At 41.1% G+C, this 15644-nt stretch overlaps 1 protein-coding gene and 1 long non-coding RNA gene across 13 annotated transcripts in view; one reads left to right on the plus strand and one right to left on the minus strand.

Annotated features, from left to right (window-relative positions):
- MYLK4 (myosin light chain kinase family member 4) overlaps positions 1-15644 on the plus strand; it is an 87220-nt gene that overhangs the window by 40742 nt on the left and 30834 nt on the right. The window lies entirely within an intron of this gene.
- LOC109499603 lies at positions 612-13872 on the minus strand. Of its 9 annotated transcripts, none has more exons than XR_006597626.1 (5): positions 13822-13872; positions 7737-11116; positions 7382-7480; positions 7053-7214; positions 6304-6524 (listed from the first exon to the last, which is right to left on the minus strand). It is a non-coding gene; the product is annotated as an uncharacterized LOC109499603 (long non-coding RNA). The 9 variants fall into 9 exon arrangements; XR_006597625.1 differs by having other exon boundaries at positions 7053-7217; XR_002156947.3 differs by having other exon boundaries at positions 7053-7869; positions 9056-11116.

Raw genomic sequence — 15644 nt, forward strand, 5'->3', positions numbered from 1 at the left:
TTTTTTTCCTCCAGACAAAAGTAGTCACTTTAAAACTTACTTGACCTAACTATGTACTTCTCATGATAGCAGTCTAATAAGAAAACATAGATTAATGCTTATGCCAATACCTAACATAATCTATAGTTGCCTACTACTTTTAAACATCATAGAAAACTGGTATGCAAAAACAAATGAAATGCTGAGACTATGTGTACATTCAAAAAATTTATTGGTGGTGGTAGATTTTTAATGAGAGAAAATAAAGACTGAGACTGTGTGCCACAAAGTCCTTTTACATTTAAAAAAATTTTAATTTTTTTTAAGGTTTATTCATTTTTGAAAGACAGAGCATGAGTGGGGGAAGGGAAGAGAGAGGGAGACACAGAATCCAAAGCAGGCTCCAGGCTCGAACTGTCAGCACAGAACCCATCACAAGGTTTGAGCTCATGAACCATGAGATCATGACCTGGGCCGAAGTCGGACGCTTAACTGAGCCACTCAGGGGTTCCCCCCTCCCCCGTGCAATTTTTTTTAATGTTTATTTTGGAGAGAGAGAGAGAGAGAGCGAGAGACAGAGCACGCGTGGGGGAGGGGCAGAGAGGGCAGAAGATGCAGAATCTGAAGCAGGTTCCAGGCTCCCAGCTGCCAGCACAGAGCCTGACACAGGGTTTGAACTCACGAATTGCGAGATCATGAACAGAGACAAAGTCAGACTCGCTTAGCCAACTGAGCCACCTCTACATTTTTAAGGATGAAGGTGTTGTGGAAAAAATCACCAGTAATATCAACAACTTTTCCTTTTAGCAGAAACATTTTAACGTTATTAAAATCTCCTATAATTAGGTGAAATTGGGTAGAATCTCATTTCTCATCTCTAGTTGAGCTGACTGGGCTACATGCTGTCAATCTTTTAAAAGGGAAAGGTAAAGGATTCAGCCAGCAAAATCTAGTTTATTTGGGAAAAGCAGAAGAATTGCAATTCAGGACAAGCAAACCGTGGCAAACCGTAGACAAGTCCAGAGAACAAAGGAGAAAAGTGTCTCTTCATAGAGGAAAGGAGGAAGTTAGGAAGGGGTTGTTTTGAACAAAAGTTCATTGGAGAAAGATGAGTTTAAAGTAGTGGCAACTTTTCATTGGTTGCAGGCAATTGAAGTGGTGGCCCTTCATTGGCTGGAGGTGAGGGCAGCTTGCTATTGCTAGTGGAGAGGAAGTCTTCATCTTGCTGGATTTTGCAAGCTGTGAAAAGTGCCATGAGCATGAGAACTACCCCCTTACAGGCTTCCTGGCTCCAATTTTGAGTTAGGTTTTCCTTAACACATTTTCATATTTCCCCCTTTTGATAAAGATCTTTCTCTGGATCATCTATTCCTTATTGGAATCGTTTTTGTCCCTTGGTGCCAGGAAGGACCTTTTCCAGATGTCACATCCCATGCTGGAAGGAAAGTACATAGACTGGAAGACACTGAGGCCATATTTTGAAAATAAGCAAGGGTGGGGAGGGAGAGCTTTCTGGCATTTCCCATCCAAGGTCTACATCTTATCAAAGTTGTAAGTGTTGGGGATCATCTGGAAGCACTGAGTCAGCATCACCGTATTGGGTACTTTGTTACTACAAAGGTTCAACAGGCAACAGGTACAAAGCTTTAACAATGTTTACACAAAATAAGATGAGGAGCAGAATAGTGACCCCAGCTTGTATTATAGTCCTAAACCAGAAGCCCAAGCCAGCTAAAGAGATCAAAGCACCATAGATCATCAGGTGGAATTTTTTGTGGCCAATGTGCTTGTTCCTCTAATATTATGTAATTGAAGGAATTTATCCATGTGCAACAGGCCATGTTTGTTATCACACAAATGCCTCCCTGTTCAGCAAGTAGGTAATCAAGTGCTATGCAATTGTTTAAAACTACTTTGACTTATGAGCTAAGTGATCATTGTTGGCCCGTTATTGCCATAGTGGTAGAATAAGTAAGTTTTCCCAATTCCAGAAAGAGATTTCTAATTATTTGTTCATTGGCGTGAACATGCACAGAAGGGATAAGTGCCCTTCCAAAGGAGGCAAATACAGAGTCATGTATATGTCCTATGAATTCCCATTTGAGGTGGTGATAAAAGCTTAATGGAAAAGACCAATGGAGGACCATGGGAGGCTTCCAATTTATTGTGGATGGCCACAGGAATCAAATCTTCCAGTACATTCACAGGCCCATTTAGAGGCCAATTCACCACACGCAACGATTAAACCAGGTGGTGCACATAAAATTCCTATTGGGGGCTGATTACTAATAGTGCCATTACTTGGAATTACTTGATTGGTTCTTCCAAGTCAAGGGTCAGTGGTGTTTGGGGAATAATTAAGGAGAAACCGTTCTGTTATGTGGACTTTATTCTTGATGGCTGTACAGAGGGAAGTTCTTTTGCTACTGCACACAGACCTGAGGTATTAGGGAGAATGGGAAACTGTATGGGTGGAATAGGTACAGTTAGTTGCATTGGGAGTTATAATGGGGAGAGGTCAAAGCAAGGCATAGGAGAACGTGGTTGTTGAGGTTTGACTCAGTGAGAAACACCTGGAGGGGTGCAGGTATTATTAGAGGTCACATTGGGAATGAAGGAAAAGTTTGCTATGGGGAAGACTAAAGGATCACGTCTGTCATGGCCAGATCAGGGTTTTCCGAACAATCAGAAAAGTTTCCTCCTTCTGCGATGGATTGGGAAATGAAAGCAAGGGAAATGTCTTTCCAGGACAGAGAAAGAGAAAACAAGGTGAGAAAAAGCAGAAAGGAGAACAGGCCTGATCCTGTCATCTTGGGAAAGCTGTCTGCTTAAGTTCCTGGAAATCTTTAATTTGAGGTCACCAGTTGGTGTGTAGTTCTAGTCAGGGGCTTTCTTTAGATGAAGAACATTGATCCAAGAGTCAACTCCTTGCAGTTTGGTGGCATGAGGATTGGTTAGTAACACTTGGTAAGGGCCTTTCCAGTGTGCTTGAAAAGAGGTTTTTTGAGATGTCTCTTCCTACAAGCAAAATTCCTAGGTTGCAGAGTGTGGTGTTTGATGTCTTTGTCTCCTGGGAGTGCGCTGTGAAAAGATTGCCCTACTAGAGTATGATTATTTTTAAGGGATGTAATTAGAGCTTTGCAACAGTAACATATGTCTCCTTTATTGCGTGCAGATCAGAAAAGGGAGAAGCTAGATGCATCAGGAACCCAGTATTTGTCTCAAAGGGTGAGAGTTTATGAGTTAAAGGGAGTGGATCTGAGATTTAGAAGGCCCAATGGCAATACTTTTGGCCAAGGTATTTGGAGGGTTTCCATAAAATTTTTAATTTATTTTGGTTCCTTTGACTAGCCTTGAAGACTGAGGATGGTAAACACAGTGAAAATGCTATAGAACTGGCCAAACGGCACAGACTTGCCATAGTATTTGACCAATAGAATGGGTTCTTCAGTTGCTATGGAGCTCAAGAGGCATTCCCCACGTAGGGATGGTTGTATTCTAATAAGATTTTAGCTACTGAAGAAAAATAGTAGCTAGTCTACATGGAAGGGCTTTGGCCAGTGGGAAGACATACAAATCATTACCAAGACATATTTGTATCCATGAGGTAGGGGTAGCTGAATAAAATCCATTTGCCAAAATTCAAATGAGCCATTAGGCAATTTAAAGTGCCTAGGAATAGTGTCGACAGGTTTCCCTGGATTGTATTTTTGGCAGGTGGGGAAAGCAAAGTAGGTACTTTTTGTAGTCTTGTTGGTATTTCCCTACAACTATTAACTTATGAACATCATTTTATCTTTATACCAGTGGTTCAATGCATGTTGGTCAATAGTGGGAACTTTAGAATTTCTGGTAGGGCCAGGTTTGTACTTGGTCCAAACCAGAAGTTTCTCTTCTTATCATACTAACAACCATTTGATTGCCAATCTTGTTTTACTGTTGGGTGTCTCTAGTCAGTTTCTCCAGATTATCCTCTGGACGTGAGTTCCTTTGCACCATGACAGAGATTTGACTTCTAGACCCTTTGAGGATAGCATTTTTAAATGGAAATGTCAGTGAGATGTTTTCCTTTAGCTTCCAGAAAGTCAAGTTTATAATGCTCCAGGATTTTAATAATAGCCGAAGCAGCAGGTAAGAGTATGACATCCAGTAATTCCTGAATGTAAGGGCTGCTTTTAATTTTTATCTTCACTGGAAGTAAAGAAGCCACATTGTTTCCATAACATTCCAAAATTGGGAGCCACTCCAAAGGCATATATACTGTTGGTGTAAATGCTGGCAGTTTTGCCTTTGGCTGGAACATAGACCCATGTGTGTGATTGTAGTTCCTTGTTAGGCTGAAGTAGCCAAAGGCAAGGGTGCTGCTTCAGTTACTTCAGAAGGAGTTGATGTTGCATACCCAACACAGTATTTGCCATTTTCATCTTTTAACTACGAACCATCAGTGAACAATGAAAAGTCAACCGTTATCCAAAGAAGTTTCCTGTAAGTCATCATATGGGCAAGAAGGTGATCTGTCAGTATTAAGCAGTTATGGGTGGTTTAATTGGTAGAGGAGGTGAGAAGAGTGTCAGGGTTAAGGTTATTACAACAAGCAAAAGTAACATAAGGGGCGGTACACAGAATTTCACAGGAGGTGAGATAGCCTATAGAAAGAAACTGAGTGTGACGAAAGGTAAGGAGAGCTTTCACAGCACAGAAGTGGTTAAAGGGGATGCAAAGACTGTTTTCTCAGTGGCCTTCACAAAAAAAGACAGTAAGTAGCAGGTGAAGCTGGGAGGCATGGGGAAGGCATATGCCCAGGCTTCAGGCATTCCTTTCTTTTTTGTATGCAAAAAGGAAGAAAGGGAGCTGATAATTTGGGTGTTCAAGAGCAAGGGGCTTTATTAAACTTTCTTTTGACATTGGAAAGTTATGTCATCTGGATCTTCCTAGATGATAGGGTCAGGTGTATAAAGGTTGGGCCATAAGGAGAAGTTTGGGATACAGTTGCAATAATAATCTGTCAATTCAAGAAAACCTCACAGTTGACATTTGGTTTGAGGCTTTGGGAAGTTCAGGATGCCATGAAAATTGTCTGGATCCAAATGAAGTCCTTGTTCTGAGATTAGATGTCCTAAATATTGAACTTGAGTTTGAACAAATTGTAATGTCTCCTTAGAGATGGTGTATCCCTTTTTGGCTAGGAGTTTTAGCACATAGATGCTATCTTCTTGTGAGGAGGCTTGGAAAGAGAAGCAGAGAAGTCATCCACATATTGTATTAAAGTGGAGCCTCCAGGGAACTTGATATCAGCCTTTAATGTTTGTGAGAAATAAGAAGGACATTCCGTGAAACCCTGGCATTACTGCTCAGTAGCTTTGCTATCCTTCCCAAGTAAAAGCAAGAAGATATTGACTAGCTTTATCTACTGCAACACTAAAGAAAGCACTACATAAATCAGTCATGAAAAAAAAATTGGTCTCAGTAGGGTTGGGGGTTGATAAAGTGTGAGAGTTGGGGACAATAGAATGGTGAGGGATTATAATAATGTTTATAGCTTGGAAGCCCTGGACAAGCCTCTATCTATGGCCCCTTGGTTTCTTCACAGGTAAAATACAAGTGTTGCAGGGATAGGTACAGGGGATAATGGGGCTCTGACCCTTATGGTCTTTTATTATTGCTTAATGTCTTGAGAGGCCTCTTTATTAATAAATTATGGGGAGAGCTTTTGAGGGATCTATTTGGATCTTAGTAGGAGGTACACTGGATTCTGTCAATATCAGCTGAGGATTTACCCATAAGGAGGGTGGTAGCTCATCCAAAGGGGACAAATGGTTACTGTTCTTGGAATTAGTTCTAAGGGCCATCAGGGTCAGAGCAAATAAAAGATACTGAGGGTCATGGGATTTACCTAGTTGGCTATTTTGGTTGCTGCTCTGAAATTCTAGAACTATTTCTCCTTTTCAGGAGAAAGAACTTCTAGCATGATATATTTTTAAAAAAATCTTGGCCCAAATAAATCAATATGGTGGAGGAACTAAGGAGGAAAGGTGGTATATCTTTGAGGGTCTAAGCAGAAGGAAACCTGGTGAGGTTTATTGGAGACCTTCACTATTTGAACTGTTTTAGTACTCTGAGGTAGGGGCTGTTTAATGGTGGTGAGGTTGTGAATCACTGAATTTTACTTCTGAAGCCAATATTGCCCTGTATATTAACTAACTAAAATATAAATAAAAATAAATAAAAGAACATGAAAAAAATAATGGTAGTGAGGTTGAACATCTAAAGTGTAGCTCCAGTATCAGGACAGAGATTCATTTCCAGTTTGGAGAGTGGTTTTTCCAAGTTCATTGTAAATACAGAGAACACAGGAGGAATGTCCTTTTATAGAGAGGAGAAAGTTTAGAAGTGGAGGTGGCCTCTTATTGGCTGCAGGTGAGGGCAGTTGCCAGGTTGAGAGGAAATCTTCCTTCTTCCTGCTGGACTATGTAAGCTGCAATGAGTAGGGTGTGTGTGACAGCTCTCCCTTCATGATTTCCTGTCTCTGATTGTGAGTTAGGTATCTGTAACACATACCACAATGCTCTTTAAGGTCTAGCCAAATTCAAAATGGATTTTATGATTTAGTAAGTTTTCTATTTTGTTGTCTTATTTGGAACACTTAGAATATTGTCTTTTTTTGTGTGTGTGGTGAATTGTGTGACTGGGAATATGAAACAGTTATGTATCTAACCCACTGGATTGTGAGGCAAACTCATTCCATTAATTTCTTTCTAAAATATAATTTAAATCTGTGATGTAAAATCTAAGGTGGTCTTTCAGATTCCTTTCCGTCCTGCCATTAGCCATCATGGCTAATAAATAACTGATTTCCACAACAAAAAAACCTGCCTTTTTTTTTTGCTTTGTTTTGCCTTTGTTTATTGAAATAGCAATTTCTTGCCTTTGAGAATAAGAATATCGTTCTTATATGAATCAGCAAATGAAGGTCCCTATTTAAACACTACCAAAGCTGCCTGAGACCATGAATTTGAAAGGGAACTGGAGGGGCTTGTCTTAACAAACCCATCCCCCACATCCCTTGTTACTACCTCGGAGCAGTGCTTAAGAAGACACAGTAGAACTGGGGCACTACTCCCATCACACTGCCTTCTCCTTGTTAGTAAGGCAAATTGGAAAGTTTGTTGATAAAATCCCCAAGAGAACTCCTTCCATGTTGACCATGACTACTGTGGTTGAAGCAAAGCCGTCACCTGCTTTGGGAGAGAATTGGAGAATTGGAGACCTAAATAAACAGCGCAAACCAAACAAACACACATTACTTTTTTTTTCCATGATCTGCCATAAAGACACTGGCTATTACTAAATCATCATCACAACAGAAAATAGATGCTGAGAGTGAAGCTACTTGGAAAAGCACCTGAGAAGCAGTCTCTTGCCAGCATGTGAAGCTTCAGAGTGTGCTCTTTAACTGTGCCAAGCTTTGTTCTTGATTCTGTGGCATCATAGAGCTTTAGAGCTAAAGGAACATTAGAGTAATGGATGTGATGTATAATTAGACCCGCTACTTAATCACCATTAGAAATATTGTGAAGGCTTCAGTTGTAAAATGCAAAGGCATTTATTTAACACCTATTTTAATGTTGAGTTAGGTGATATACAAAGAAGTTCAATCAGACATGTCAAAGGAAATAGCTACTGCTTACTCTTGTCTTGTGGCAAAATTAAGTTCCGTAATCATAATGAAGTAAAATGTGGCAATAACAATATCTAACCTTTTTTCATTTCTAGCATCAAAAGTATTCATTAAGTGTCTCCTGGGGGCACTTGGCTGGCTCAGTCAGTACAGCGTACCATTCTTGATCTCAGGGTTGTTAAGTTCGAGCCCCACGTTGCTTGTAGAGATTACTTAAAAATAATAAAATCTTTTTTTAAAAAAAGTATTCAAGTGTCTCTGTGTGCTAATGTGTTAAAGCATATTTAAAAAGTTATAGTTGTAGTTTTATGAATAATGGATCTTAAATATATGCTTTAAGAAATGAATGTTTATAGTACATGTTCTGATTTTTATTAGCTATAAGATATTTATTGAGAAGGTAATCAAATGGTAAATTACCTCAATAACCTACACTGAGGGTGGAGTCTCAGATGTTACTGGTAAAACAAACCTTTAAAACTTTACTCAAAGGTCTAAGAAGACTCTAGGCTTTCTCCTAGAGGTTCAGGCCAACAAATTTCTCTACATAAAAGTGGGAACTTCTAGGTGCCACAGGAGCCTGAGGGTGAGACAACAAAGTCTGATACTGAGGAAGATATCATAAAGGGTGTGCTATAGCACCCCTTAAGGAAACATTTTATATAATTGGTTGAGATGCTCAGTAAATATTGCCCAGCATCAGCCCCTACCCCTACTTTCTAATCAACCAGTGTATCAATTAGTGTTTGCCATATGCTGAGTCAGATGCCAGAGATACCAAGATATCCAGGCAGAGTCAGGCTTGCAAACAAATAATGCCAACACAGTATGATAAATACCTGACGGATGCATGGTTAATAAAGGTGAAAGAAAGATAGACTCTTCTTTTGGTAGAAGGATGTGGGACCAGAGTGTTTCAAGGAAGAATTCACAAAGGGAAACTTCTTAAGGTAGGGGCTTGCATAACAAGTAAGAATTTCATACATTTCTGAAAGTATGAACCCTGGAGCACTTACAATAGAACGACATCCAAAGCTTATGAAAAATGGTCTTGGGCTCCAGCCCAGACCTATTGACTAAGAATCTCTGGGGCAGGAGATTTGTAAACTTCAGGACCACTGTCCCAAGGTCTAAGGTGGGCAAAGCTGTTGTTGGTAGAGACTCCCCTACCTCTTTTGACTCATCAGCCATTGCTTTATCCTTGAGTGTCAAGGCACATTTTCAATTCCTACTAATAATTAGCTTTCAGGGGTAGCACAGATAATTTTAAAAGTTTTTAATCCAATATTAAAAATTACATGGCTATGAGTCTACTATTATGGTCAAGTGCTCTCATTTTATATTCATGTTCATTGGTGTAGAACTGAATTTCATACCTGGGAGTCCATGGTCACTTACCTTTCAGATCAGACTGCACTGGAATGGATGGATGGAGAACTGAAGGTCTCTGCCATGCCAAATATCGACCCTCAAGTTATTGCATGAGGGTGCTGAGGGTGGTTATGTCAGGAGTTGGGAGAGGGGGCTCCTGGAGGTCTCAGGACACCCACTATTTACCAACCAGTATGGAAGTATTTCCCTATTTTAATAACTGGTATGGTACCAGTGTGCCAGCTGAATATTCTATATGTACATAATAAAACAAAAGAATGAGATAAAACATGAAGAGTTCAGTAAGGTGTTTATGTTCTGCATAAATTGAGGGTTTAAGATGGTATCAGAGGTTATGTACTATCTTTCTTTTGCAAGAACAGGGCTAAATAAAATTACTTATGTTCCTTTTAAAGTTGATAGTCCCCTTTACAGCAACCAAGTTATTAGCACTTCTATTAATAATTCTTACTGTGTTCTTCTCATTTTGGAGCTGATCAGAATATATTCCTGATTCTCTAGAGTTTACCTTTGTACCTTTCTTAGTTCAGGTGGTTGTAACAAAATACTGCAGACTGTGTGACTTACACAGCAATTTCTTTCTCACGGTTTTAGAGGCTACAAGTGTGAGATCAGGATGCCAGCATGGTCTGGTTCTGATGAGAACCCTCTCCCTGTCTTGCAGATAGCTGCATTCTTCCTGTATCCTCCCATGGCAGAGAGACAGAGGAAGGCCCTAGTCTCATCCTCTCCTTCTAAAGACACTGGTTTCATCATAGAGATTCTACCCTCATGACATCATCTATACCTAATTATTACCTAAAGGCCCCGCCTCCTAACACTATGCTACCGGAAGTTAGGGCTTCAATATATGAATTTAGGAGGGACACAAACAGCCCATAACAGAACCTTTACACCTTAATGCTGCTTTTCTGTGAGGCCTAAGTTTGGCAGAGACCCCAGAGGTTAGTGGAACATTTTAGACACATGATATCAAGCCTTGCATACTCTTCTGAGTCCCTGCCAGGACTCCTGGGTCAGTGTCAATATTCTGGACCTTCTTCAAAGCTGATATTCTTTTTTTAAAAATATTTTTTAATGTTTATTTTTGAGAGAGACAGCACAAGTGGGAGAGGGCAGAGTGTGAGGGGGACAGAGGATCTGAAGCAGTGTTGACAGCAGAGAGCCTGAGGAGGGAATTGAACTCATGAACTGTGAGATCATGACCTGAGCTGAAGTTGGAGGCTTAACCGACTGAGCCACCCAGGCGCCCCAAAGCCCACTGATATTCTACACAGTCCTGGACTTCTGCTGGCCACTGCCCTCAAGACCAGCTGAGTGTTTGTTGGCTCCTTCCTGCTGTCTCCATGATCCTCCCTTGAGAGCTTAACCAAGTATGACATTGTCTTTTGGTGGATGGAGGCAAGATTCAAATACAAGCGGCCATGACGAATATTTTGTGAAATATTTCTTCCAAGTCATTAAGGATGCCACAAAGTCATTAAGAATGCTACCTGGGCCAACGCTTTTCAAATTTGAACGTGCATGGAAATCACCTGGGGAGTGGTGAAGCACAGGTTCTAATTGGATAAATGAAGGGAGGGGCTGAGCAGCTCCATTTCTGAAAAGCTCCCATGTTGCTGTTGTGCGTGGACCTACTTTGAGTGGGACGGACTAGACGAAATGTTTGGGGATAGTCATGGCTGCTTAGTTTATAGCTACTGAATTTGGATTACATATCCCAAATTCAGAGACTTTTTAAGAGCTTTGCAGCTTCTCATTGCTTTTCAGAGACAGCTTTTTAAAGCCACTTTGTAGTGTGCTTGCCAAATTTGCCGTGAGGGGCAAGATATGGAAAGGCAAACTACGAGGAGGTAAAATATTTTGCTCTGCGAATCTAAGTTCAGATCGCTGAACTTCCCTAACAACCCGCGGGACCACACATCACCTCACCTGAGGAGCACTGAGCTCCTGGGAGCCTCTGCCAGCAGACACACCTCCATGAGCCAGCCTGTGGCCAGAGGCTGCACAAAAACGTAGATTGCTTACTCAGAGCAGGAGACAGGAGATGGAGTGATAAAAGTGAACCTAAAATAAAAATTAAAAAGCACACTGAGAACACCATGTGAAATGAATGCTTGTAAAACTGTCTGCGGCAGGAAGAAATAGAAGAGTTTTATTAGGTGATGAAAAAACACTGTAAACTTCATGTGAAAACATTCCAAGGTTGAGTCTTGTGTAGTTTATATAAAAGAGGAAACTTAGTAAGACTCGTTTTAATCAAATGAATATCAAGGAGCTATAATCCCATTTATACCTGGATTTCAAATTGGTTATTCTCTTTCTGTGTCTCTCACGCGTAGGTGCGCGCGCATGCACACACACACACACACACACACACACACACACACACACTGTTGCACTTTCTTAGGAACCTCGCTGCACAGTTTTTGAAATGCTCAGGTGCTTGCTTTTCTGGTGGCAGAATCCCAAGAAGGCAGAGGTATGCCACCATTTATGGTTTCAGATATGCTTTTGTGTAAAGTGGTATAAATAATTCTACACCCTGTGAAGTGGTGATTCTCCACTTAACCCAAGTCCTCTCCTCTTCTGCTCACCTCCGTTTTGGTGGAGGAATTAAATCACTTTCAATTACTAAACTCTGACCAGGAAGCAAGGCAGAGGATTTCAGGTGTGGTTGGAAATGCTGGCTTTTTTTTTTTATTTGCTTGCCCTCCCTGGATGCCCCTGATATCACTTTTGGAGGGGAGGTTTTGTGGTCTCCGGGGCAGTCTACCTGAGGCTAATTTCCACACATGTGTCCCTGGGTGGTTGGCAAGGAAGAGGCAGTGGTTTGCTGGATAATCCGTGGGGGAGAGGATCAAAGACCATTGCTGGTGGGTGGGAGGATCTGGGAGTTAGAGGAACACCACATCTCCAGGGTTATTACTATCATTCAAAACTGTGGCACAGCAGCCTGGGTGGTAAGAAGGACTCAGGAGAAAAAAAAATAACCCAGAGGGGAGCTGGGCTGGAGTACACAGAGGCAATGGCTCCCAACACCTGCAGAACGTTGGAGTCACTGGGGGGTGTGTCTGTGATTGTGGGGCTGGGGCAGGGGAGGATATTAAAAAACCCAAGTGTCCATCCCTACCCCCTCTATAGGGGCAGGACCCAGGCATCAAATATTTTCAAACACCTAATTCCCTCAAAGTTTTGACCTTGTAAAAGCAAAGGAGGGGTTGGGCCTGGAAGGTGGGGGATGGCATGTGTGGCCAGCCAAAGTCATGTTGGTAGTTTGGGAAAAATGAGCAGTTTTAAGTCAGAGGGCTCAGCATTTTCTGTCTGGGGAGGACAGAAAGTTGGCAATGAAAGGGAAATTAAAAAAAAAACATGAGTCTATAAGATGTTTTTGGTAAGTTTATCCATCAGGCATAAAATGAGGAAGAAGCACGATCTATTTGATCAAAGTGCTTAATGTGACTAAATATTTAGGTGAAGATTCTTAACTTGTTTGAACTGGTTCTTCTAAAATTGACAGAGGAAGGCTGAATAGAATGGAAGAGAGCCATTTTTTTTTTTTTTTTTTTTTTTTTTTTACTGATTTGTAGCTCCATCCATAGCCTGGCCACTGAGATGGCGGGGCAAATATTAGGGGTCTGCCACTCCCTGACCTGCTGGTCTTTGTACACTTGTTCAGGACTGAACATAAGGCCTGCATGGTCTTTCCAGAACAAGGGGGTTATTGGAATAAGAAAACCTGAAAGTGTATTTAAATTAAGGGAAGTCTGTAGTCAATAAAGAATAACTTCATACAGTTCATTTGACCATTGCTATTCCCTATTCAGTCTTTTCCTGTTAGAGGAGACAGTTAAATGTGGTAGCACACTTTTTTTTTTTAATATAGTATTGCTCAACAGATCATAAAGTAAAATAACCCACGTATCTTCAACTGAAAAGATGGCCCAATTAGACTTTCCTGAATGAATCTTTAATTTTAGGCCCTTTTTTGGATATATATCTTCGAGGAATTTTATTTACTCGATTTCTGAATGAAGCACTGTCCATGTCAGTGGATACATCAGAAGACTTTAATTTTCCTGGCAAGGTTATTTTCTCAGGTGACTATTTGATTATCTCTGATGTTCTCAGTAGCACAGGGAGGTTCTGAGGCTGAGGTTAACACTTTCCCTTCCTGGATTCAGTCAATTGGATCCTGTCCTGCCTTATTCCATGCCAGTCCCTATGGACCATGAAACAGGTTGTTGCTTTGTTAACATTCCTTTAATCAGTCAGAGACTTTAGGGAGTTTTCTCATTTAGTGCAAGAATTTGAGCATGCCCTGAAGATGAAAAGAAATAGATTTATTTTACAAATGAACTTTAAAATTATCTTCCATACTCAAGCAAGGATATGTAGTTTTGATATTTCCTATGAACGTTCCTTTGTATTTCTTTTTGTCTCTGTTTTTTTTCCTCTCCCTGATAATGAACCTGATCAAAGTTTAACAAAGTTGGGGTACCTGGGTGGTTCAGTCAGTTAAGCATCTGACTCTTGGTTTCAGCTCAGGTCTTGATCTCACTGTTTGTGAGTTCGAGACCCGCATAGGGCAGAGCCTGCTTGGGATTCTCTCTCTCCCTCTCTCTCTCTCTCTCTCTCTCTCTCTCTCTGCCCCTCCCCCCCCTCTCTCCTCTCTCTCAAAATAAATAAATAAACTTAAAAAAAGTTTAACAAAGTCATTATAAATTGTTAAAATTTTGTTTTTGTATTTCTAGGCATTAGGTTAAAATTACCAAAAAGTGTTCATCTCAGCATCTCCACAAGCAGTGAGATGAAAAGCCCTCAGCTCAGGGTATGCAGTTAGTGTAGTCATGTGCCATTGTGATGTTAAGAAAACAGTTTTCCATGGCAACCGTAATCCCCAAATGCAGGGCTGTGGATATCACTCACCATCAGTTAAGTGATGCAAAAGGATATGAGCATCAGTGACAGGGATGCATTTCAGATGGTGCCTAGGGTAGTCAGGCTTTTCAGTGACGCAGCCTGATTAAAGAATGTTCTCAGACTGAGGGTACACTGGTCCTGCAGGCACTTCTTTCCTTTACTGCACATGGGTTCACCAAGCATATTCAGAATCTGACCCCCGTGTGGTGCTGGGGGAAAAAAGGTGAAGAGAAGGGTCCATGCCCCAGTAGGGGGACAGGCCTGTCAAATGACATACAGTAACCTGGAAAATGATCACTGCATTGTGGACGTCCAGAGGAGGCTACAGCTATTTCGCCTTTCTGTTCTTTTAAAGTTAAATCCACTTTAGGATAGATTTTTTAAAAAGATCTTTTTATTTTTATTTTTTTAGTTTATTTATTTTGCAAGAGAGAGAGTGAGAGAACAAGTGGTGGGGGGCAGAGAGACAGAGAGAGAGGTAAAGAATCCCAAGCAGGGTCTGCACTACCAGCACAGAACCTGATGTGGGGCTTGAACTCAGGAACCATGAGATCATGACCTGAGCCAGAATCAAGAGTGGGTCGCTTACCCAACTGAGCCACTCAGGTGCCCTGGATTTTTTTTTAAGTAGGCTTCATGCCCAGTGCAGAGCCCCATATGAGGCTTGAACTCATGACCCTGAGATCAAGACCTGAGCTGAGGATCAAGAGTTGGATGCTTAACTGACTGAGCCACCAAGGTGCCCCTCAGAAAGATTATTTAAAGTTGATTTTTATTGAATGGAAATGGAAGAAGAATGAGGCAAAGTTGTTCACGTGAACTAATTTTCCTTTTGGTTTCCCACAATTTTGAGGGGAGGGAGAGTTGTAGGGTACAACTGGGACAGGCTTGTGGTCCACGGTGGGAGTGAAGGACCCTGCACCTGGGAGTGTACCCAGGTAGGTGGGCACATGCTTCTAGGTGGATGTTGCCTTCCTGCTCAGCTCTTGATTCTATGGCAGTCAGTGAAACTGCATGAAGACAAGAGTACAAAGTGCATACAATTGGTCAAAATTGTGAAAATGGTCATTAAGCAATGAATCTTGACCTCTAGAAAGTAGTTTGCAAGAAATGAATTGATCATTCTAGTTATGTACTTGTCCTTGTACCTGCTCATTAGAATAATTCTTCTCTAAAATGGGCAGAAAACATGAATAGACACTTCTCGAAAGAAGACATCTGGATGGCCAACAGGCACATGAAAAGATGCTCAACGTTACTCCTTATCAGGGAAATACAAATCAAAACCAAACTCAGATATCACCTCACGCCAGTCAGAGTGGCCAAAATGAACAAATCAGGAGACTATAGATGCTGGAGAGGATGTGGAGAAACGGGAACCCTCTTGCACTGTTGGTGGGAATGCAAATTGGTGCAGCCACTCTGGAAAACAGTGTGGAGTTCCTCAGAAAATTAAAAATAGACCTACCCTATGACCCAGCAATAGCACTGCTAAGAATTTACCCAAGGGATACAGGAATACTGATGCATAGGGGCACTTGTACCCCAAGGTTTATAGCAGCACTCTCAACAATAGCCAAATTATGGAAAGAGCCTAAATGTCCATCAACTGATGAATGGATAAAGAAATTGTGGTTTATATACACAATGGAGTACTATGTGGCAATGAGAA

The sequence above is a fragment of the Felis catus genome, chromosome B2 (assembly GCF_018350175.1).
Source record: "Felis catus isolate Fca126 chromosome B2, F.catus_Fca126_mat1.0, whole genome shotgun sequence".
Classification (NCBI taxonomy): domain Eukaryota; kingdom Metazoa; phylum Chordata; class Mammalia; order Carnivora; family Felidae; genus Felis; species Felis catus.